The sequence below is a fragment of the Staurois parvus genome, unplaced genomic scaffold (genome assembly GCF_062004578.1).
Source record: "Staurois parvus isolate SC_StPar_1 unplaced genomic scaffold, SC_StPar_1.0 ptg000282l, whole genome shotgun sequence".
NCBI lineage: Eukaryota > Metazoa > Chordata > Amphibia > Anura > Ranidae > Staurois > Staurois parvus.
In genome coordinates, this window is record NW_028318078.1 from 788,042 (window position 1) to 814,009 (window position 25,968).

At 45.2% G+C, this 25,968-nt stretch overlaps 1 protein-coding gene across 1 annotated transcript in view; it reads right to left on the minus strand.

Annotated features, from left to right (window-relative positions):
* Window positions 1-25,968, minus strand: part of SUSD3 (sushi domain containing 3) — a 218,543-nt gene that overhangs the window by 81,811 nt on the left and 110,764 nt on the right. The gene's annotated exons all lie outside the window — the stretch shown is intronic.

The window sequence follows — 25,968 nt, forward strand, 5'->3', positions numbered from 1 at the left end:
TTTTTGACATAGGGTGCTGGCAGATTACGGGCCTCCCATATATGCTGCCAGGCCCCTAATCTGCCATGGGCCCCTGTACCGCCTCCTCATGCTGCTGCCAGGTCCACAGTCTCTCATGGGTCCCTGTACGGCCTCCCATTGCTGCTGTCTCCATCGCCACACTCTGCCATGTGCCCCTTTCAGGTCTCCTCACACACTGCTGGTGTGTTCAATTTTTTGACATAGGGTGCTGGCAGATTACGGGCCTCCCATAGCTGCTGCCAGGCCCCTAATCTGCCATGGGCCCCTATACCGCCTCCTCATGCTGCTGCCAGGTCCAGAGTCTCTCATGGGTCCCTGTACGGCCTCCCATTGCTGCTGTCTCCATCGCCACACTCTGCCATGTGCCACTTTCAGGTCTCCTCACACTATGGTGTGTTCAATTTTTTGACATAGGGTGCTGGCAGATTACGGGCCTCCCATAGCTGCTGCCAGGCCCCTAATCTGCCATGGGCCCCTGTACCGCCTCCTCATGCTGCTGCCAGGTCCACAGTCTCTCATGGGTCCCTGTACGGCCTCCCATTGCTGCTGTCTCCATCGCCACACTCTGCCATGTGCCACTTTCAGGTCTCCTCACACACTGCTGGTGTGTTCAATTTTTTGTCATAGGGTGCTGGCAGATTACGGGCCTCCCATAGCTGTTGCCAGGCCCCTAATCTGCCATGGGCCCCTATACCGCCTCCTCATGCTGCTGCCAGGTCCAGAGTCTCTCATGGGTCCCTGTACGGCCTCCCATTGCTGCTGTCTCCATCGCCACACTCTGCCATGTGCCACTTTCAGGTCTCCTCACACACTGCTGGTGTGTTCAATTTTTTGACATAGGGTGCTGGCAGATTACGGGCCTCCCATAGCTGCTGCCAGGCCCCTAATCTGTCATGGGCCCCTGTACCGCCTCCTCATGCTGCTGCCAGGTCCACAGTCTCTCATGGGTCCCTGTACGGCCTCCCATTGCTGCTGTCTCCATCGCCACACTCTGCCATGTGCCACTTTCAGGTCTCCTCACACACTGCTGGTGTGTTCAATTTTTTGACATAGGGTGCTGGCAGATTACGGGCCTCCCATAGCTGCTGCCAGGCCCCTAATCTGCCATGGGCCCCTATACCGCCTCCTCATGCTGCTGCCAGGTCCAGAGTCTCTCATGGGTCCCTGTACGGCCTCCCATTGCTGCTGTCTCCATCGCCACACTCTGCCATGTGCCACTTTCAGGTCTCCTCACACACTGCTGGTGTGTTCAATTTTTTGACATAGGGTGCTGGCAGATTACGGGCCTCCCATAGCTGCTGCCAGGCCCCTAATCTGCCATGAGCCCCTGTACCACCTCCTCATGCTGCTGCCAGGTCCAGAGTCTCTCATGGGTCCCTGTACGGCCTCCCATTGCTGCTGTCTCCATCGCCACACTCTGCCATGTGCCACTTTCAGGTCTCCTCACAGTATGGTGTGTTCAATTTTTTGACATAGGGTGGTGGCAGATTACGGGCCTCCCATAGCTGCTGCCAGGCCCCTAATCTGCCATGGGCCCCTGTACCGCCTCCTCATGCTGCTGCCAGGTCCAGAGTCTCTCATGGGTCCCTGTACGGCCTCCCATTGCTGCTGTCTCCATCGCCACACTCTGCCATGTGCCACTTTCAGGTCTCCTCACACACTGCTGGTGTGTTCAATTTTTTGACATAGGGTGCTGGCAGATTACGGGCCTCCCATAGCTGCTGCTAGGCCCCTAATCTGCCATGGGCCCCTGTACCGCCTCCTCATGCTGCTGTCAGGTCCACAGTGTCTCATGCCATGTGCACTTTCAGGTCTCCTCACACTGCTGGTGTTTTGATTTTTTTGACATAGGGTGCTGGCAGATTACGGGCCTCCTATAGCTGCTGCCAGGCCCCTAATCTGCCATGGGCCCCTATACCGCCTCCTCATGCTGCTGCCAGGTCCAGAGTCTCTCATGGGTCCCTGTACGGCCTCCCATTGCTGCTGTCTCCATCGCCACACTCTGCCATGTGCCACTTTCAGGTCTCCTCACACTGCTGGTGTGTTGAATTTTTTGACATAGGGTGCTGGCAGATTACGGGCCTCCCATAGCTGCTGCCAGGCCCCTAATCTGCCATGGGCCCCTGTACCGCCTCCTCATGCTGCTGCCAGGTCCACAGTGTCTCATGCCATGTGCCACTTTCAGATCTCCTCACACTGCTGGTGTGTTGAATTTTTTGACATAGGGTGCAGGCAGATTACGGGCCTCCCATAGCTGCTGCCAGGCCCCTAATCTGCCATGGGCCCTATACCGCCTCCTCATGCTGCTGCCAAGTCCAGAGTCTGTCATGGGTCCCTGTACGGCCTCCCATTGCTGCTGTCTCCATCGCCACACTCTGCCATGTGCCACTTTCAGGTCTCCTCACACACTGCTGGTGTGTTGAATTTTTTGACATTGGGTGCTGGCAGATTACGGGCCTCCCATAGCTGCTGCCAGGCCCCTAACCTGCCATGGGCCCCTGTACCGCCTCCTCATGCTGCTGCCAGGTCCACAGTGTCTCATGCCATGTGCCACTTTCAGGTCTCCTCACACTGCTGGTGTGTTGAATTTTTTGACATAGGGTGCTGGCAGATTATGGGCCTCCCATAGCTGCTGCCAGGCCCCTAATCTGCCATGGGCCCCTATACCACCTCCTCATGCTGCTGCCAGGTCCAGAGTCTCTCATGGGTCCCTGTACGGCCTCCCATTGCTGCTGTCTCCATCGCCACACTCTGCCATGTGCCACTTTCAGGTCTCCTCACACACTGCTGGTGTGTTCAATTTTTTGACATAGGGTGCTGGCAGATTACGGGCCTCCCATAGCTGCTGCCAGGCCCCTAATCTGCCATGGGCCCCTATACCGCCTCCTCATGCTGCTGCCAGGTCCAGAGTCTCTCATGGGTCCCTGTACGGCCTCCCATTGCTGCTGTCTCCATCGCCACACTCTGCCATGTGCCACTTTCAGGTCTCCTCACACACTGCTGGTGTGTTCAATTTTTTGACATAGGGTGCTGGCAGATTACGGGCCTCCCATTGCTGCTGCCAGGCCCGTAATCTGCCATGGGCCCCTGTACCGCCTCCTCATGCTGCTGCCAGGTCCACAGTGTCTCATGCCATGTGCCACTTTCAGGTCTCCTCACACTGCTGGTGTGTTGAATTTTTTGACATAGGGTGCTGGCAGATTATGGGCCTCCCATAGCTGCTGCCAGGCCCCTAATCTGCCATGGGCCCCTATACCGCCTCCTCATGCTGCTGCCAGGTCCAGAGTCTCTCATGGGTCCCTGTACGGCCTCCCATTGCTGCTGTCGCCATCGCCACACTCTGCCATGTGCCACTTTCAGGTCTCCTCACACACTGCTGGTGTGTTCAATTTTTTGACATAGGGTGCTGGCAGATTACGGGCCTCCCATAGCTGCTGCCAGGCCCCTAATCTGCCATGGGCCCCTATACCGCCTCCTCATGCTGCTGCCAGGTCCAGAGTCTCTCATGGGTCCCTGTACGGCCTCCCATTGCTGCTGTCTCCATCGCCACACTCTGCCATGTGCCACTTTCAGGTCTCCTCACACACTGCTGGTGTGTTGAATTTTTTGACATAGGGTGCTGGCAGATTACGGGCCTCCCATTGCTGCTGCCAGGCCCGTAATCTGCCATGGGCCCCCTTACCGACTCCTCATGCTGTGACGTTGCAACAAGGTGGAATTCAACCCTACATATGTTAGACCTCCTTTACGAACAGCAAAAGGCCATCACAGATTTCCTGATGTTAAAAGCGGATAAAGGTACTCCCTGTGTAACTTAGATGTCAGCCATTGGCAGCTCATGTGTGACACCTGCGCTTGCTCAGGCCCTTTGAGGAGGCCACGCTATTCGTGAGTCGGCAGGACTATGGGATGAACGACGTCATTCCTCTGTTGCACGTCCTAGAACAAATGCTGTTAACAATGGCTGGTCAGGGTGCGGTAGACGTGGCGCACAGATCTCAACGCCACATGACCCCTGTGGGGGCAGGACAGGAAGAAGAGGAGGAGGTAGAGGAGGACATTGGTGCTCAGGAATTATTGAGTGAAATGGGTGGTTTTTCCACTCAGCGGACAGGAGTGGAGGAGCAGGAGCATCTGGTAGAGGAGGAGGAAGAGGAGACAGAGGACCCAGACGCACCGTGGCAGTATGCTGTGGAGATGGAGGCAGGGAGTCCCTCGCATTCCTTGGCACAAATGGCCCATAGCATGCTCGGTTGCTTGCGTAGCGACAGCCGAATAATAACCATCAGACAGAGGGATGACTTTTGGCTGTCCACCTTGTTGGACCCTCGCTACAGTTCAAAAATGGTGGCCTTTTTCACACCTGCTGAGAGGGAGGCCAAAATAACGTACTATAAAAACCACCTATGTAGTCAGCTGGTCTCTGCCTGTCTGCGCCAACGTCCATCCTCAGACACTGTGGGCCCTGTGCGCTCGCGTTCCGCTGCCATGGCAGCAGGGGAGGGGTGGGGTGGTAGGAGCAGTGGCAGCTCCACCAGCAGCAGCTGCCTCAGTCTGCAGTCGATGATGAGTAGCTTTCTTCACCAGCGCAGTGAGGAAACTACTAACCAGCCGCAGCAGCAGCAGCAGCAGCATCAGGTGGACCTGGAGCAGGACCTCAAACAACAGGCTTAGGCCTACTTGGACAGCACCCTGCCAACCGAGGTAGACAATCCCCTTGACTACTGGGCAACGAAACTTGACCTTTGGCCCCAACTAGCTGAATTTGCCCTTGAAAGGCTGTCATGCCTGGCCAGTAGCGTGGCATCGGAGCGCGTGTTTAGTGCGGCAGGAGGTATTGCAACTCCGCGGAGGACACGACTGTCCACCCAAAGTGTGGAGAGACTCACGTTTGTGAAAATGAATCAGGCGTGGATTAGTCTGGATTTCAAACCACCAGTTCCTGACACAACTGACTAAATCCGCCATGAATCATGCCCCAAACATGTGCCCCTTTCAGGTCTCCTCACACTGCTGGTGTGTTCCATTTTTTGTCATAGGGTGCTGGCAGATTACGGGCCTCCCATAGCTGCTGCCAGGCCCCTAATCTGCCATGGGCCCCTATACCGCCTCCTCATGCTGCTGCCAAGTCCAGAGTCTCTCATGGGTCCCTGTACGGCCTCCCATTGCTGCTGTCTCCATCGCCACACTCTGCCATGTGCCACTTTCAGGTCTCCTCACACTGCTGGTGTGTTCCATTTTTTGTCATAGGGTGCTGGCAGATTACGGGCCTCCCATAGCTGCTGCCAGGCCCCTAATCTGCCATGGGCCCCTGTACCGCCTCCTCATGCTGCTGCCAGGTCCAGAGTCTCTCATGGGTCCCTGTACGGCCTCCCATTGCTGCTGTCTCCATCGCCACACTGCTGCCAGGCCCCTAATCTGCCATGGGCCCCTGTACCGCCTCCTCATGCTGCTGCCAGGCCCGTAATCTGTCATGGGCCCCTGTTGTCGCTTGTTGGCATATTCCGCTCGTTCAGATGCTCCTTCTCCTGCTACTCCTCTTCACGGATTCCGTCAGCAGTCTTTCTTGGAATCCGTTTTCAAGAGACAACAGTTTGCGAGCACGCACCCGACGGTGCAGAAGCTGAACGTCCTCCTGTCCAAGCTGCCAGGCTCGTAATCTGTCATGCGCCCCTGTACCGCCTCCTCATGCTGCTGCCAGGTCCAGAGTGTGTCATGGGTCCCTGTACGGCCTCCCATTGCTGCTGCCAGGCCCGTAATCTGCCATGGGCCCCCGTACCAACTCCTCATGCTGCTGCCAGGCCCGTAATCTGTCATGGGCCCCTGTACCGCCTCCTCATGCTGCTGCCAGGTCCAGAGTGTGTCATGGGTCCCTGTACGGCCTCCCATTGCTGCTGTCTCCATCGCCACACTCTGCCATGTGCCACTTTCAGGTCTCCTCACACTGCTGGTGGTTTCCATTTTTGTCATAGGGTGCTGTATGGCCTCCCATTGCTGCTGCCTCCACCGCCACACTGTGGCTCCACACTCTGGTTTTGGCCCCGTGACTGCCCAAATGAGTGAAGTGTGCGGTGATTCTAAGATTGACGGCACTCATCTGCATGTCATACTGACTGTCAGTATTATTTCTCTTCCCCAGCAGACTCCAAGGGCATTTAAATTAAAGGTACAGTGTTCTGCACTAATATAAAGTCTCTCTGAAGCCTAGAAACACCCTTTTATAAGTTAAATTCGCAGCGCATATATTCGACTCGAATCGAAATTTTTCCACGAATTCGCCGAATCAGTCGAATCGAATTTTTGAATACTTCGCTCATCTCTAGTTGTCTCCTTTCAGTCTCTCACTGGAACTGTGTATAGAGACATCTGAAGAAAGGGAGAGAGGTCACTGCTCTGACTCATTTGTTTATATATATTCTCAGCTCCAGTTATTGAACTTCATGAACACAAGCTTTTTTTTCTGTTAAACAAAACTGATAAAAAGAGTTTAAAAACACGTGAAAATGACAGAAAAGCTTCACTGTTTGCATGCATTTGGAAATATAAAATATTCATATGCAATAATTCAGAGCTTTCTAAAACAAATAACTACTTTTTACTGTATTTTTAGTCCTAAACATAGCAATGAAAATAAATGTATACCATTCAGCATCAAACTACAGCTGCATATGAAAGCAGTTAGAATATGTTGTCTGCATATACCACTAGTTTTCATTATGTTCAAAGAGCCCAGATCATTAGCTGTCAATGTCAGGTTTCAGCGGCAGTGAGCCCTTGTAGACTGCCAACTCAGGGTTCCCCAGGGCATGGAGTTCCCCAGTCTGCTTCTTTACCAGGGCCCCTGATGGTGGGGATGGACTTATAGAAAACTGGAACCAGGTTGCAGCCCCCAGGTACACCCAGCTGAGGAAATGGAGACTGCTAGTACGTGCAGAGTACAACAGCAGGAGACAGAAAACAAGCTGAGGTCAGGGTAGGTGGCAGGTAAGCAAAAGCCGGGTAACAAAAGCCGGAGTCAATACACGGGAAGTCAGACACAGAATACATGTAATAGTAAGGGACCAAGAGCTCAAAGTACTGTGAAGTTGCTCACGCAAGGTGGCCTGCACTGAGCATGTCTTACATAGGTAAGCACACTGGGAGGCGACCCAGAAAGTGATACAAGGGAAAAGTCCATAGTAGAGCAGGCTACAACCATAGGTGAACAGAGAAGCCAACAGCACATGCGAATGGAATCAGAGACCTGCAGGGCGCTGGAACTTGAAGCTAAAAAAAAAGATTATTGTTTTACGTTCCAATTGATGGCACCATTGTGTTGCTGTAGTCCAGATAGGACATCTGGTTGGTGGGTAGGCAGCTTCTACACACCCATGGGTCATATTGGTCCACCTAGGCCATGTTGCTAAAATTTTGAAACAGAGATTGAAGTGTCACTTCCCTAAGTTTGAGTCTGAAATGAAGTTTATTCCAAAAGCCATTTGAGTACAATATCAATTGTGTTTCAGGGTCTGACATCACCCTCTTCATCAGGGCTAACAGAGTGTGAAGATCACAGTATGGAATTCAAGACGAAAATTATATATTGAAACGCGGGTATACACTACAACACAGTGACATTCAGCTTCTGGTTTAAGAGAAACTAGGGTTGACTATGATAAAGTCAGTATTCACATCATGGTTGTAGCAGAAAGTCTAAGACTGAAACTAGCAGCATGTACAGGTTTTGTAGGGTGCGTGCTTCTATGTTTGGATGTTGTTTTCTGCCAGTGTTTGTACCTACAGATTAATTTTACAGCAAAACTGCTTGTATTATTTTAAATAGTATTTTTCTGCAATAAGCACATGCAGCAAAGATAGTGATGACAATAGTAGTTTATAATTGCTGCTTCCATCATTGAACATTGTTAGAACTGAATCCTAATACAATAAGTGAAGCACATTAATAAACATTACTACATCTGCCGTGAATATTGTAGAGCTTAAGTGCTGAAGATAGCCAAGCACATCTCCAATCTGTTTTCCTTTTTTGTAATGTAAAAAATATATATACTTGTAATGCGTAACCTTTAGGACGGACTGAAGACCACCTGTGAGGCCGGCAACTTGGCTGGGTGGGAGTTAAAGCACCTGAATAAATGCTCAGTAGTGATGGGCTTCGTAAGTTTGACTCGAACATTGGCTGTTCGTATGTTCGCTGAACACACAAACGGTAAGGGCATTCAGTGGACTGCTCGCCCACCAAGCCCCACAATGCACTGTCAGGTGCAATGCTCTGGCCAATCACAGCGCATAATGACATCACTTTGTGGGGGGGGGCAGATTCCAATAAGCCCCCCGCCCGCAAACCCCCACAACCACCGGTCATGGTTGTGTGGAAGAGGCCCTTGTCTCCATCAACATGTAAATGGACAGTAGAGTCTGTTTACACCTGGCTGCCCACAGAGCTTAGTGAAGTCTGCTCATGTTTGTGCTGCATAACTGGAGGGGCACGGATATGACATCTGTCCCACTTGGCTCCAATCAGCAGGGGATCGGTAAGAAGCTCGGAGCAAACTCCACTCCAAGTGGAAGAGCTCTAAGGAAGGTCAGAAACTAAGGCACTTAAAGGAGGGCTCACAATGAAACACATCCCAGAGTGTCCCATTTCTACTTGGCCTTACCTAAATCACATGGGGGAATGGTCTTCCCTGACCTGCTTCGCTACTATAAGGCAGTCCACCTAGCCAGAGTGCTTGCCAACAGTGGCTCAAAAAGGAAAAATCATGCACTGATATACCTCTCCACTGTCTACAGTTGATAAACCTTAATCTTTTGGGATCCCTCATTGAACCAACCCTGAGGGTTGTGCAACACAGTTCACAGTTTCAAGGAGAGGGGGTTTCCTGGCTAATTCCAGTTTTAGGCAACCCAGAATTCCTTCCTGGCCTCACAGACAGACGGTCTCAAAACTTTCTACAGGTAAGCAAGTTTCGCCTCCGAGAGTTCCATTCTGGATTGGGTCTGAAGTCCTCGTTGGACATACAGGGGATAACCCGCTGCTGGATACCTGGCAGCTACACCAATTACTACTTTTCCTTACTACTTTGACTTGTGACGGGATCTCTTCACATGCTAAAACCCTCTTTGAAAGTGTTTGGATACTGGTCTCCTTTTTCACGGAATATTGGAAGCGTACAAGATGCTGTAGGAAGGAGGAAGGATCTATGTTGCACATCTTCTGAACTTGTAAGAAACTGATTAGCTTCTGGACTCAAGTAAGAGAATATAAATAAGGCGGCTCACTGACTTTGATCTGGGCCTAGACCCAACCAAGTACCTTTTGCACCTCTGATCTCCCGAAAAAGAGATATAAATATTCCATGTTGATACATTTATTAAATGCGGTCAGGGCCTGTTCCGACACTATGGAAGCAAGAGTCCCCCCCCCCTTCCCTTTCAATATGGTTGGGCAACATGGCAGAGATCCACTCTATTGAAAGTATTACTGCAGCCCTACAGGGCAAGGAAGAAAAATTTAGACAGAAGTGGTTCTACTGGTCCCAGAAAGTAATCACAGAGCTTAACTTTTGCCACATTTTGTTATGTTACAGTCTTATTCCAAAATGGATTAAAATTATTTTTTTCCTTAACATTCTACAAACAATACCCCATAATGACAACATGAAAGAAGTTCGTTTTGAAATCTTTGCAATTTATTAAAAATAAAAAACGAAAAAAAAACACATGTATATACAGTGGGGATCGAAAGTTTGGGCACCCCAGCTAAAAATTTGTATTGATGTGCATAAAGAAGCCAAGGAAAGATGGAAAAATCTCCAAAAGGCATCAAATTACAGATTAGACATTATTATAATATGTCAACAAAAGTTAGCTTTTATTTCCATCATTTACACTTTCAAAATAACAGAAAACAAAAAAATGGCGTCTGCAAAAGTTTGGGCACCCTGCAGAATTTATAGCATACACTACCCCCTTTGCAAAGCTGAGACCTGCCAGTGTCATGGACTGTTCTCAATCATCGTCTGGGAAGACCAGGTTATGTCAATCTCAAAGGTTTTAAATGCCCAGACTCATCTGACCTTGCCCCAACAATCAGCACCATGGGTTCTTCTAAGCAGTTGTCTAGAAAACTGAAATTGAAAATAGTTGACGCTCACAAAGCTGGAGAAGGCTATAAGAAGATAGCAAAGCGTTTTCAGATGTCAATATCCTCTGTTCGGAATGTAATTAAGAAATGGCAGTCATCAGGAACAGTGGAAGTTAAAGCAAGATCTGGAAGACCAAGAAAAATATCAGACAGAACAGCTCGCAGGATTGTGAGAAAAACAAGTCAAAACCCACGTTTGACTGCACGATCCCTCCAGAAAGATCTGGCAGACACTGGAGTTGTGGTACACTATTCCACTATAAAGAGATACTTGTACAAATATGGTCTTCATGGAAGAGTCATAAGAAGAAAACCTCTTCTACGTCCTCACCACAAAAATCATCGTTTGAACTTTGCAAATGAACATATAGACAAGCCTGATGCATTTTGGAAACAAGTTCTGTGGACCGATGAGGTTAGAATTGAACTTTTTGGCCGGAATGAGCAAATGTACGTTTGGAGAAGAAGGGGCACAGAATTTATTGAAAAGAACCTCTGTCCAACTGTTAAGCATGGGGTTGGATCAATCACGCTTTGGGGTTGTGTTGCAGCCAGTGGCACAGGGAACATCTCACGAGTAGAAGGAAAAATGGATTCAATAAAATTTCAGCAAATTTTGGATGGTAACTTGATGCCATCTGTGAAAAAGCTGAAGTTAAAGAGAGGATGGCTTCTACAAATGGATAATGATCCTAAACACACCTCAAAATCCACGAGGGATTACATCAAGAGGCGTAAACTGAAGGTTTTGCCATGGCCTTCACAATCTCCTGACCTCAACATAATTGAAAATCTATGGATAGACCTTAAAAGAGCAGTGCGTGACAGACAGCCCAGAAATCTCAAAGAACTGGAAGACTTTTGTAAGGAAGAATGGGCAAAGATACCTCAAACAAGAATTGAAAGACTCTTGGCTGGCTACAAAAAGCGTTTACAAGCTATGATACTTGCCAAAGGGGGCAGTACAAGATATTAACTCTGCAGGGTGCCCAAACTTTTGCAGACGCCATTTTTTTGTTTTCTGTTATTTTGAAAGTGAAAATGATGGAAATAAAATCTAACTTTTGTTGACATATTATAAGAATGTCTAATCTGTAATTTGATGCCTTTTGGAGATTTTTCCATCTTTCCTTGGCTTCTTTATGCACATCAATACAAATTTTTAGCTGGGGTGCCCAAACTTTCGATCCCCACTGTAAGTATTCACAGCCTTTGCTCAATACTTTGTTGAAGCACCTTTATCACCAATTACAGCCTCAAGTCATTTTGAGTATGATGCTACAAGCTTGGCACACCTATTTTTGGGCAATTTCTCCCATTCTTCTTTACTGTACCTTTCAAGCTCCATCAGGTGGATGGGGAACATCGGTGTACAGTCATTTTCAGATCTCTCCAGAGATGTTCAATCGGGTTCAAGTCTGGGCTCTGGCTGGGCCACTCCAGGACATTCACAGAGTTGGTCTGTACTCACTTCTTTGTTATGTGGACTGTGTGCTTAGGGTCATTGTCCTGTTGAAAGATTAACCGTCGCCCCAGTCTAAGGTCCAGAGCACTCCGGAACAGGTTTTCATCAAGGATGTCTCTGTATATTGCTCCATTCATCTTTCCTTCGATCCTGACTAGTCTCCCAGTTCCTGCCGCTGAAAAACATCCCCACAGCATGATGCTGCCACCACCGTGCTTCACTGGCATTGGCCAGGTGGTGAGCTATGCCTGGTTTCCTCCAGACATGACACTTGGCATTCAGGCCAAAGAGTTCCATCTTTGTTTCATTAGACCAGAGAGTTTTGTTTTTCATGGTTTGAAAGTCCCTCAGGTGCCTTTTGGTGAACTCCAGGTGGGCTGCCATTTGCCTTTTACTGAGGAGTTGCTTCGGTCTGGCCACTCTACCATACAGGCCTGGCTAGTGGAGTGCTGCAGAGATGGTTGTTCTTCTGGAAGGTTCTGCTCTCTCCACAGAGAAACGTTGGAGCTCTTTCAGAGTGACCATCAGATGCTTGGTTACCTCCCTGGCTAAGGCCCTTCTCCCTCAATCGCTCATTTTGGCCATTCCTGGTGGTTCCAAACTTCTTCCATTTATGGATGATGGAGGCCACTGTGCTCCCTGGGACCTTCAATGCTGCAGAAATTTTTCTGTACCCTTCCCCAGATCTGTGCCTTGATACAATCCTGTGTTGGAGGTCTAAGGACTTCATGGCTTGGTTTGTGCTCTGACATGAATTGTTAACTGTGGAACCTTATATAGACAGGTTTATGCCTTTCCTAATCATATCCAATCAACTGAATTTCCCACAGGTAGACTCCAATCAAGTTGTGGAAACATCTCAAGGATGATCAGTGAGAACAGGATGCACCGGAGCTCAATTTTGAGTGTCATGGCAAAGGCTGTGAATACTTATGTACATGTGCTTTTTTTGTTTTTTATTTTTAATAAATTGCAAAGATTTCAAAATGAACGTCGTTCACATTGTCATTATGGGGTATTGTTTGTAGAATGTTGAGGAAAAAATTAATTTAATCCATTTTGGAATAAGACTGTAACATAACAAAATGTGGCAATAGTTATACGTTGTGAATACTTTCTGAATGCACTGTATATCTGCTCTGAGGATTATGGCTTGGTCCTTGCAACAGAAGAGTAGACTTCCACTTCTGCTCAACAGTCCCCTTCCCTGTACTCTCCTTCTCATCACATGTCCCTCCCCTCCTTCTTCCTTTCTTTTCCTTTTTACAATTTTCCCCTTTTATCCTGGTCTAGTTCTCCATTTGTACTTTTAGTGGTCCTGGAATGGGGCTCCACCTTGTGTTGTGCTTCTATTTCATCAGAAAATTGCTCAAACGGGGAACAATGGATCTGTCCAGCTGATATTAAGTCTTTGGTTTGCCTTTTATCTGCTAATGTATTTGTTCTGTTTGGCAGACATTGTGGCCTGCCCTATGCCTGGTATTTTGTAACTCTGTACCTTCTGCCATGTCTGTGCATAATATCTTTAAATAAAGATTTAAACCAGGGTCACTTCTACACACATTCAGTGATTCGAGGAAACATATAGTTGGTCTCTCATCGCACTGATAGCTCCAGGCATCTGCCTCTAGGTTCCACTGCAACATTGAGATCTTTGAGACAGCAGGTACATTTCAGGAGAAGAGGAGCCCATGCACCCAACGCCACAACAGTGGTGACCCATTGGCAGGCCAATTACCCCATTCTAAACCAAAGCCCACAATAGTGCCAAGCACCTTTTCTACGCTCGCTCATCCCACCCCATTGTGACAGTGTCCAGTCAAATTCAGATTGCAATTGCTTTATTTTAACAGCAAACAAACTTCACAAAGCGGCAAACAAAGAGGCATTTACAATATGGTGGCTTAAGGCAAGTTTCAACACAACACATATCTTTCAGAATTGCTATTGTTCAGATACTCACAGTGTCCTGGGTACTATGTGAGGCCCACTCTGTCGTATCCAAGTCCTGAAGTTTCTCTTGAGTTAAGGGCTGAGTAACTAAGGAACTAAGAATTAAGTCCTTAACATGGGTACTCACAGTCTCTCTCCTGCTGTACTTTGAGGCTCCCCTGCTTTTGTGCCTAACATCATGGCTCCTGGTTTCTCTCTCCCCCTGAAAATAACTCTACCTCATTGGAAAGCAGACTCGATGTGGATGTTGACGTAAGAATGTGGATCAGACTCTCAGCTTCAAAGGTATCTGTTTTTACATATAGGAGCCTTGTTTGTGACGTAGTACTTGTTATTTATATACCTTGTCTGCACCAAATGGTTGCCGAAATTTTGTGAGACCTTAGTGCCCAGTTGTGACACAGATATCTCCAAGGTGGCACCCAAAGTTCAAAGCAAAGAACACATTTGTCCTATCTTGGTCTCCTCTTAGAAAATGTGGAGACATCTAGTGGCACCTGGGAGCATTGCAGCAGAATTCTCCCAAAGAATACACTTGGGTCCTAACACTTTGCTACAAGAGTGTAAAGGAAGTGGATCATTCCTGGAAAAGTCTTGCCATCTGATGCATCAGAAGTGTACAAGAGTAACGAGTGTAAAAGAGAATGAAAAGGTTTTATTTTGGCAGGAGGGACATACAAATTCTTTTTTTTTACAAAACTCCTTTCTGCTGTAAAGCTTGTCTGTGGTCTAATGGTCATTAAAACACTATTAGATCACAACGACAGAAGAGATATCTATGTATTTTTTACTTTGTTGCAAACATAAGTAACAATGATGCAAAAGGTACTGTTTTATTGTATTCTCAAGTCAAGTTCCTGTTTAAAAAAAATATATTTTTTTTAACACCTACTAAAAAAAAACTTGTCCCTGCACTGCTAACTTCATATTGCCCCCAACATAAATTCTCCTGAGTGCAAAGGCTACTTCCCCACTTCTCAGTTGTGGTCCTAGCTCCACCTCTGTAATCCTCTCTACAGAAGCTATGGCCATCAAGCAGTCTACTAGCACTGGTGGTGCACACCTGCATGAAGAATATGCCAAATTCTACTCTGATCACAGTACAGGTGAAGGTCATGTTAAAAACTGCATAAAGGACCAATCAGGTATTGTGCACTCAAGCAGTAAAAGAACATAAGAAATAATTATTAATAAGGCTGTCCACTGATGTGCAGATCTCTGAAAACACCTATCTATTCTCAATGGAGCCATGAGAATACTAGACAGTGATGTATGTTCATACTTTTTGTTCCTTCCTCCCTATTTTTTAGGGAAATAGGAAGAATCAGGAACAGCTTCATAGTCCCCATGTACTGTAATAAGCAGCTCAACCTGAACTGCCCAAAATTACCTAATACACTGGGGTCAAAACTGCCCAGATGTTCTATGCAATCCTGCGATCAGGAGCACTCAATGAAACTATTGGGCTGTTTATGGATCTAATAGCAACACAACAAATATGCATTATCTTCTAAATATCCTCAGTTAAACAGTTTACAAGCCCAAACTGATTTTTGAGATCACCAGACTTTCAATGTGTTGTAATGGAATCCACAACAGTTGTGACACTGGAGTTCACACTGCCTGCCCACCATTACCAAAGAAAAAAACAGAACAAAAGTAGAGAGCTCATCTAGGATAAGTGAAAGATGACATTAAAACCTGCAAACTGAAAACTGAAAGAAATGGTTTTTAACTATCTCAAAATTCAATTTTGGGGAATCCTTTAAACAAACATTTCCTTGGTCTATGAAATGGTGCAGAGGTGTTAATTACAAGGACATATTACTGTCCTTCACATAATTAAAAAGACTCAAGGGGCCTTTTCTCTCTCTGATATGTCACAGGTTATTACCCATAAGATCACAATTAACCACATAAACGGTGCTGAACAGTAGAATTATTGAAATTACAAATTCGCTGTAGGTCAAGAGGAAATTATAAACTGAATGTAATAGTTCTGTCCTATCTTATAATAAACCCAGAGTAGGCATCATGCCAAACCAAAAAGGGTCACCTACAGACCCTGTAACCACAAAAATATGGAGACACTCTGCTATTATGCCATAAACCAAATAAGAAAATGGGTTGAGGAAGAATCTGACAAAGAGCTGTATACACAGAGACACGTATCCCTGACGAAAAATGGACACCCTGCAGGAAACATCAATTTTACCTTTCACTTTTTGCCTGCTTATAATGCTGTTTAACCATTTAACACTCATTTTCTCCATGTTCCAACAGAGGTGAACAATATCCTTTACAGAACCATGTTGTCAGTCACTGAATAGTTTTTGCTCAGAAAACAAATCTTGGAGAGTTATCACTTCACTATAATTTGTTTAAAGAACACCAGCTAAAACTGCGCATTTGAAGAAAATAGGCATAAACAAACAGTATCTTCAGTTCAAACCAATCAATAGATACAAGATTATAGACAACAGAGTAAATCTTTCAACAACTTTACCAGCCTGTATGAATACATTTATGATGTCACGATACACAGCAACAGTATAATATTTTAAAAAACTCTACTTTCTATCATTAAAATGTAGTCCTGTAGCTCTGGTCAAATGACTAAACTGTGATGATGTCATCAGTCTGCTGTAGGCAGGAGGAAGCATTTCCGCAGTCTCCTCTCCACCGGTTATTAGGCCAACACTGCAACTTTGTAGAAAGCCATAAGGTGGGAGGCTGCATCAGAGGGTGGATTAGTGTCAGACATTTGTAAACACAGCCAAGGACTTTACAGGCACCAGGATTTACATGATGTGCCATTACTGATCCGCCAACTTAGTTCAGGAGGCAGATGCTGATGTTGGGTGGTACTGGAAAAAAAGATGACATCGTTCAGGAAAAAAAGCAAGTTAAAGTGGTTTTAAAGGCTCAAGGTTTGTTTTTTTTGTTTATTTTACCATTCTCTGCATTATGGTAAAAACAACCTTCTGTGTCACAGGATCTCCTCCCACTCCTCCCGCTGCTGTCAATGATATACTGTGATGAGGGAGTCAATCTTTACATATCAAGCTTATTTGAGCTTTAAAGTGGAGTTCTGCCCCCTCCCAAAAATTAAAAGTCTATTATAATAAAAAAAAATGAGAAAAAGTCTATTGACATTAAAAAGTATTACAATACTGTAGCTACTGACTGTTATTATTAGGGAACTTGCCTGTGTCCTAACTCCGAGCTGATTCTTTAGTTTGCTGGCACCACCATCTTGACTATGAGAAACTGGCAGTGAAGCCTTCACAGCCATTCTCTTACTGCTGCGCTTTGTGAATGGGCCGCAGTCTTCTGGAACTTGTGAAGTGACCCAGAGAGTCGCAGGGGGAGAGGGCTAAACTTCAGCTGCAAACTGAGCTGGAAGTGGGAGTGGGTACCTGTCAAAAGTAAGTACCCGCTCCCCTCCCAAAAGTTGCCAAATGTGGCAGCGGAGGAGGGGAGGAAGCAGATAAGCAAAGCTTCCACTTTTTGGTGGATCTTTGCTTTAACTTGGGCAACATACAGTAAGTCATCATCAAATGTATTCTTTATGAAAATAATACATGTGGAAAATGTAGTGAATCACAGCAACCAAGGTTCCCCTTTCATTTCTCTAGAAATCATAAAAGTAAAGCCAAAGCTCCTTTAGTTATGCTTCTGTGGATCACAGGAGTGCAGTTCGTTCTGAATTCCTGTGATCCATTCATAGCCGATAGCAAGCTAAAGACTGCTGTTGGCTGATGTCACTAAGCTCCAGGCTGGGGAAAGATCCCGACTTTAAAGTGGGGAATCACCCAGATGTCTGGAGCGGCCCCTGGCTCAGCATCTCAGTGAATAGCTGAGAGCCTGAACCAGACACTCCTTCCCCCTCCATAGCCCAGTGCTCCAGTGAGTGCTGGGGGGAGCAGAGCAGTGAGCCTGTGACTGACAGTCACCCGCTCTCTGCTAACAGAACACTGAGAATTGAGTAATCAGCGGTCTTTGATCTCTCAGTTCTCAGTCTTAGAGCAGGACGGGGACAGATGCTGCATTGGATCAATGCTGCATCTACCTAGGTAAGTATGAGTTAAAAAAAAACAAAAAACCTCGACCTGTCTTTTAAGGGTTAGCTTAATCACTTCCCGTCCGTCCGCTGTATATAAACGGCCGGACGGTGGCAGTACAGGGACAGGTTGCCATTCATAAACGGGACCCGCCATTTTGGATTGTGTGCGCTCCCTAGGAGTGCGCAGCACCGCGATCCGGTGCCCGCTGTACGAGACCTCTGTGTGAGGTCCCGATCCTGTGATCACTGATTGGTCAATCAGTGATCACATGAATATGTGTAAGCAAGATGTCACTTCTGACATCATTTCTTACTACGTGTGAATTATGTGAATGGTCACAGAGATCACACGGTACAAGGCTATTCAAAACAGCCTTGTACCATGTGACAAGCTGTGACCAAGCACAGCTCTCACGGTATTTCTCAATGGCTGCAAGAATGTAGCCAGAGAGAAGGAGAAATTAATTCTTTTACAGCCTTTATGGGTGTAAAAGCAATCAGTGTAAAAAAAAAAAAATCTTCATCACCCCCCCCCCAACAAGTAGTACAGTGTCACTATGGTGACACTGTACTGCTAGGGTGACAGTATGTTAAAAAAAAAAAACATAAATAATAATAATTATTTTATAAAAAGAAATATGTGAAAAAGTATAATTGTTGGTTATAAACTAATTTGGGTTATTCTTTTTTACTAAAATGATAACTGAATACATTTTGGCCAAGATTTATGAAGAAAGATTATTTATTTGCAAAATTTTATAAGAAAAACACTTTTTTAAAAAAAATTTTTTTCATTTATATAGCAAAAAAAAAATTTAAATCCCAGTGGTGAATAAATACCACCAAAATAAAGTTTTATCTGTCTCAAAAAAATGCTAAAAAATTCATATGTGTACAGTGTTGCATGACCGCGCATATGTTATTCGAAGTGCGACAGCACTGAAAGTTGAAAACTGACCCGGACAGGAAGGGAGTAAAAGTGTCCGGACATGAAGTGGTTAATACCTGTGATAAAAGTCAGAATCTTGAGACAACCTTTTTTTAAATTGGATCTATGTATATAATCCTGTCAATGAAATCTGCTTATTTTTCAATATCATTTATTGATTACACATTAATTTACTGATTACATATTAAAACAAATACTGTATGTTTCACACATTCCAGCATTGCTGTATATTTTCCTTCTGTTCTCTCTCTCCTCTCTACTTATTTTGTATAAGTGACTACTGTGATGGTTGCGGCGTCAGACCCCAGCCCTTCTCACCAAACTCGAGATCGAAGGGCTAGCCAATCTAAAACTGCGCTGTCACGTGTGTAACAATGCCACGCCCAGCTGCACCCTGCACAAAGATTTTCCAGCTAATGGACCACAATCTGTGTACCTGCAGCCTCGGAGTGATTGTTACTGGGTCAGGTTAAATACGCAATTAACCCTTCACACTGCCACCACCTCCTTTTTGTACAGAGAAAGAGGAAACGCGGCAATATCAGCAATAACACTATGATGTTTGAATAATCGTTTGTATACACAATGTCACCACAGACAGATGTATGCCGATGTTTAAAACATACAATAGCGCTCTTCAGAGACAGGGTTTCCTTGCATTAAAGAGCTTTAGAAACAGTTCAACACTTTCAGAAAGTAAGATTTATTACTAAAATGTCAAAAGGGTGCAATAAAAATATTTACAGAAAAAGATGTAGCCAATATATATGTATAAATATACAGAGAGCAATAACACAGCAAAGAGATAACAGAAAGAAATTTAGAGAGACAGAGTACTTGCCAAAAGTCCTGGGTTAAGCAGATCAAATTTCCAGAGCCAAAAGGGTGCCTTATCTCCCAAAGTTAGTTCCGATGTTAAAAGGGAGGATTTTTCAACGTCAATACGACCTACTCAACTTAACTCTCTGCTCCAAGCATCACAGCCTTTCTAGGAACTCAGCAGGGTGTCTCCTTGAAGCAGAGAACCAATCGCCTCATTTGGGGAGGGTGTTGCAGGCGGAGACCCAAGCTAGAACCAAAATCCCTCGCAATTTATATCATGATCCATAACTTACTCTCGGTGTATGTAGCAGCTTTGCCACTAGAAGATTAATATGCAGAAGCATCTGCTGAACGTCTAGATATTAAATATGACATACCTGCTTGGGACGGTTAAGGAGATATTATTTTCTGCTCTCCTGTAGATTTCAGCTAGGGGTGTAATATATCAGCCGACTTGTATTAAAGTGACCGATCTGAATATATGCCTGGTTTCCTTGTAAGTCTTCCATATCTCCAGATATAAAATTATATGGAAAAGGAGATTTTTAAATGTGAGTCTATTTTACAGCTAGCTGGAATGTCTTTGAAGCTCAGTGAAGGGCTGGTTTATGGTTTTACGATATCTCAGATTGAGAAGCTAACAGACACCTGGGCACCAGCTAGTCTGGGATTTATAACCCTGGAGCTCTCCCACTGTGCCTGTGATCTCTGGCATCATACAGACCACATTCCTGAGGGGGGGGGGGGGATTGGAGGGAAGCTGATTTGGGAGTAGAAATGATACAAGATGGAGGATCCTTAGCACGATGGATGACCGCATCCATCTCTGTATGCTCACTTGCTACAACTACTAGAAGGTAATAACGTCACAACCTGTTGATATATATACAGGTCTTTTTGTTTGTGCTGGTACTGCGAACCGGCACCTCATGGCACTGGTCAGGTCCTTGTACTTCCTATTCAGTAGAGTATACCAAGTGAAGCGTCTTATTGGTTGTTCAGCCAATCCGGTCTTTTGCTGACCTGTATATTGCATACTTCTGGTGACTGCACTGTCTCGGTTTCTTTTCTGCCCATTACTACTATTTGTTTCATTTCACACTATTACTGATAGGAAACAAAATTAGTTTTCTGGCAGCAGAGACAAATCTAAAAACAAAAATGTCACCTGTGCCAGTTTTTTTACATTTCGAGCTTAGCTGAGCTTTAACATGTGCAATATACAGTAAGTCACCATCGAAATGTACTTTTTATGAAAGCAACACAACTGTAGTAAACCGCAGCAACCGAGGTTCCTCTTTCATTTGTCTATAGATCATAAAAGTCATTTTAAGGGAAGGCACCACGCCTCTGGTGACACAATCATGGTCACAATCATAACACAATCATTTCTTTTTTAACTGCATCTATATAATCCTGGCAATGAAATCTGCTTTATTTTCAATATAAATTTAATAACACTTAAAAGAAATATATTTTATAAATTGAGCAGTTATACGTTTGCCTTCTGTTCTCTCTCTCTCTCTCCTCTCTGATTTTATTTTGTGTGATAAGTGACTGTCAGAAGGTAATAACTTTTTAACTCGCTATACATATCAACATACAGGCCTTTTTGTTTGCACCTCCTGCACTACTAAGGCTAGGTTCACATCTCTGTGTGTTTGATTGATGCATTTTTGTGGCTTGTTTTGTGGTGCATTTTGCATTTTTGAACACGTGTTTTTGCCAATAGGAAATTACTGACTTTGATGCCACTTTGGATTGGTTGCAACTTGGTTGTAACTTTGGATGGGTGCGACTTTGATTTGACTTGGATGTGACTTTGGATGAGTGCAACTTGGATGTGACTTTGATGCTACTTGAGTGGCAGAGAGTGTAAGTCACATCCAAGCTGCATCAAAGCCACACTATATCAACAGAACTATTGTACTTTTTTTTTTTGTTGCTAATAGGAATTATGACAGTTCTGTGCATGAAGTGTGACTTTGATGCAACTTTACACTCTCTGGCACTCAAGTAGCATCCAAGTTGCACACATCCAAAATCACATCAAAGTAGTATCCAAGTCACACCCATCAAAAGTCGCATCCATCCAAAGTTGCATCAAAGTCACATCAAAGTCAATACTTTGCTATTGGCAGAAAAACAAAACACAAACCCCATCAAGAACACATCAAAAACGCACTACATGTGTTTCTGCCATGTGTCCATAGAAGTCTACTGAACAAAAAGAGCACCATGTTGTGTTTAAAAAAGTCTCTGACCCTTTCCAAAAACGTAGTGGCTGAAAAAAGCGTAGATGTAAACGTGTCCCAAAGGAAACCATGTTAAATGGACTGTAGTTCGTTTCTGCAAAATGCACTGAAAAACACCTTGGTGTGAACCAGGCCTAAGTGTCCTATTGGTCACTTAGAACCTCCGACATTTGGTGGGAGAAGCAGAGTCTGCCACTAACCACATGTTTTTGCCAATAGGAAATTATTGACTTTGATGCCACTTTGGATGGGTACGACTTGGTTGTGACTTTGGATGGGTGCGATTTTGATGTGACCTGGATGTGACTTTGGATGGGTGCGATTTTGATGGGACTTGGTTGTGACTTTGGATGGGTACGATTTTGATGTGACTTGGATGTGACTTTGGATGGGTGTGATTTTGATGTGACTTGGATGTGACTTTGAATGGGTGGGATTTTGATGTGACTTGGTTGTGACTTTGGATGGGTGCGATTTTGATGTGACTTGGTTGTGACTTTGGATGGGTGCGATTTTGATGTGACTTGGATGTAACTTTGGATGACTGAAACTTGGATGTGACTTTGATGCTACTTGAGTGGCAAAGAGTGTAAAGCTGCATCAAAGCCACACTACATCAACAGAACTATTGTCCTTTTTTTTTTCGCCAATAGGAATTATGACAGTTCTGTGCATGAAGTGTTCATAATGCAACTTTACACTCTCTGGCACTAAAGTAGCATCCAAGTTGCACCCATCCAAAGTCGAATTTAAATCACACCCATCCAAAATTGCATCTAATTAGTATCCAAGTCACACCCATGAAACGTTGCATCCATCCAAGGTTACATCAAAGTCAATACTTTCCTATTGGCAGAAAAACAAAACACAAACCGCATCAAGAACACATAAGAAATGCACTACATGTGTTTCTGTCATGTGTCCATAGAAGTCTATTGAACCAAAAAAGCACCATGTTGTGTATAAAAAAAGTCTCTGACCCTTTCCAAAAAACGCAGCAGCTGAAAAACGCATAGATGTGAACGTGTCCCAAAGGAAACCATGTTAAATGCACTGTAGTTTGTTTCTGCAAAATGCACTAAGAAACACATGGGGAGGGGGGGGGGGGGGGGGGCAGCCGTAAGTGTCCTATTGGTCACTTAGAACCTCCGACATTTGGTGAAAGAAGCAGAGTCTGCCACTAACCACCAAAAGTTATTATCACAGGGGAAAACAAGAAATTTGGCTATAGAAATTTAAACGAAGAGGTTTGCCCCACAGGTGTGAAAAATTGGAAAAATACATCCTCCCCCCAATTATACAGAGCTTTATAGCTTTGGGCATTATCATCATCAGATGCAAAGATGAATGAACCATTTTATGGGAGTCAGAAGAATAAAAGAATTGTTTTATAGCAAGCATATAAAAATGTCCCATCAAAAACTTCTTCATGGTCAAAATTACACTACATGCTCGACCGAAAAACCCAACAGCTTCCCTTTAAGCAGACAAACAGAAGAAAAAGAAGTCATATAAGGATTATTTTTCTGAGCAAGTTGCTGATACTTATGATGAAGGAAACAAACTACAGAAAATGAAACCTGCTTTAAATAAACACTGATCAGTCCTTAGAGACAACCATGAACATCTACTTCAGACTTAAAACAGAGTTCCAGCTGAAAAAAAAAAAAAAAAGTCAGCAGCTACAAAAACTGTAGCTGCTTTTAAAATACAGCCACTTACCTGTCCCTCGGTCCAGCGGTGTCCTCACCACTGCTGGTTTCACCGGCCATCTTCCGTCCCTGGTGCCGGCATCTTCAGTGTGGGCACCCGGCTGTAACAATTTGCGGCTTCACAGCCGGGTGCCCACTGCGCATGCACGAGAAGCGCTGCGCTTTGTGAATGGCCCTGTAGTCTTCCAGGACCTGTCACGTGTCCCAGAAGACTACGGGGAGGGAGGGGGGAGGACAACTTCTGCCCTAGGCGATCGCAACGGAAGTGAGAGCAGGTACCTGTCAAATTCAGGTACCCGCTCCCCAAAGGTGCCAATCCTTAATGGGGAGCGGGGGACAAAGACTTAAAGTGGAACTTCCCCTTTTGGGTGGAGCTCCGCTTTAAGACGGAACTTCACTCTTTCAATCAACATTAACTATTTTTAATCCTTATGCTGCCAGCATTAGTAAATTGATAGAAAGGTATATATTTACTTTTCTTTAAACTTTTTTTTTTTTTTTTACATTTTATCAGTTGCTTCCTGGTTTTTGGCTTAGGCCAAAATGCTATCATACATTCCAGGAGTCTTTGCGGGCATTTTTATTTCCTTTCATTTGGAAGAGCGGGGGGAAGGGCTTTCTCAGCTAAGCACACCCTCCTGTCTTCAGGCCTGAGCTAAGGGCAGTTGGATTCCAGGAAGAACAGTAAATGCTACCTGAATCATCTGTCTTTAATTAAGATGGCCATGGGTAGAAATGCTAGCAGGATGTTTTTCAAAGTGATTAAAAAAAAAAGATATGAGACATGGATAGATGGATGAGTTTGCTTTGAATGTTAAAAATGAACTAGATCACATTTTCAGTTTGTGGTGCCCAGACACAGTTAGGTTCCCTTTAAAGCGTGGTATGATGTTATCCTTAGGGAAAATCAGGGTAACACTGTTGTCGGCACAAAATGATGGCTAACCATAAAAATAAGGGCCAATTCACACTGGGGTGTTGATCTGCGTTTTAGCGCAGCTGTAAAATGCAGATCAACGGAAGGACATCTAAAAAACAATAATTTCCAATGTGTGCTATTCACATCATAACATTGTGCATGCATGTCAATGGAAATCAAACTGTATGTCAACGGATGTCAGCGCACGTTAAAATGCAACTAAAATGGGTTGAAATGTACATTGCATTGCATTTTCCATACATTTTAGTGCAAGTCAGTGTGAATTGGCACTAAAAGTCCAACTGGGAGAAAAGTTTCTAGGAAGAAAAGGAAGAGGTACTTGCTGCTTTAGAAAGTGAGTGGCTACATTCAGGGTCCCCAATAGGGTGGTAGAGATGCCCTCCTATACTTGGCCCAGGCACTATCGATTCATCAAGGGACCCAACAAAAGAGAGGGGATTATTTGCTCATTTTCAGGAGCAGACAGAGAAATCTTAAGTGCCACAGCTCGCTACAATTAAAAGAAAGTTCCGGCCACTTCTTCTATCAATCCGCCTGGGCAGGATCGAAAATTAATTTATTGGATGGGAGCTGCAGCAAGGAGAATTACTCCGCCTGATCCTGAATAATAGTTAATCGTCCCCTTTCTATGCCCAGCCCCTGTTGTTGAACTAATGAAACTTTTATTGCTGGGAGCCACGGCTGGCAGGATTACTATACGTGTACAATATTTAACCTCTTTCCGCCAACCTGGCTCATATATGCGGCCTCCTGGCAGGTGCGCTTTAACGCCAAACAGGCGCATATATGGGGTTCTAGGTAATCACTTTACTGTGCTGACTGCTGACAGCGTGCTCCCTGTGTACTCCCAGCACGGTAACAAACGGGTACTAGAAACCAGTCAATGCATACTTGTGATTGAGAGCTTTCCAATCATGTGACTATCAGTCATAGCGGTTACAGGATCAGAATGCCCGCCTCCGTCACCCGGTATATAGATCCTCTTGCAGGACCCGGAGGCAGCGGCAGGAAAGGATCAAAGTTCATTCTTCCATTGCATGGGGTGGAGCCCTCTGTCCTAACTTGCAGGCTGGTGGTCCTAATAATGGCCCTGGCTACATTGTTAAAGAAGGGTATCTTGGCCCAAGGAATTTTTAGCATCTTGGTCCATTCATTTCTTGCAGGACTTTAATGAGAGTCCACGCACTAATATGTGAACCTGACTTCTCTATTACTTCAAAGTAATCCAACACAGTGCACATAATTTCAAATGTATGCATTGTGATGTGTTAAAGTGGTTGTAAAGGCTCAAGGTTTTTTGCCTTCATGCATTCAATCATGAAGGTAAAAAACCTTCTGTGTGCAGCAGACTGTCCAGGGTCTCTCCCTTCTCATTGGCTGAGACAGCAGCAGGAGCCATTGGCTTCTGCCACTGTCAATCACAGCCAGTGAGTCAATGGGGAGAGAACAGGGGTCAGGACCAAGGCACATCTGTGTGTAAATGGACACAGAGCAGTGGCTCAAGAGCGAGCCTTCTTGGGTGTCCCCAAAGCTTGCTATGGGGCACTTGGCAGGGGGGAGGGTCTAGGAGTGCCGGTGGGGGACCCAAGAAGAGAAGGATCAGGGTTGCTCTGTGCAAAACCACACAGAGCAGGTAAG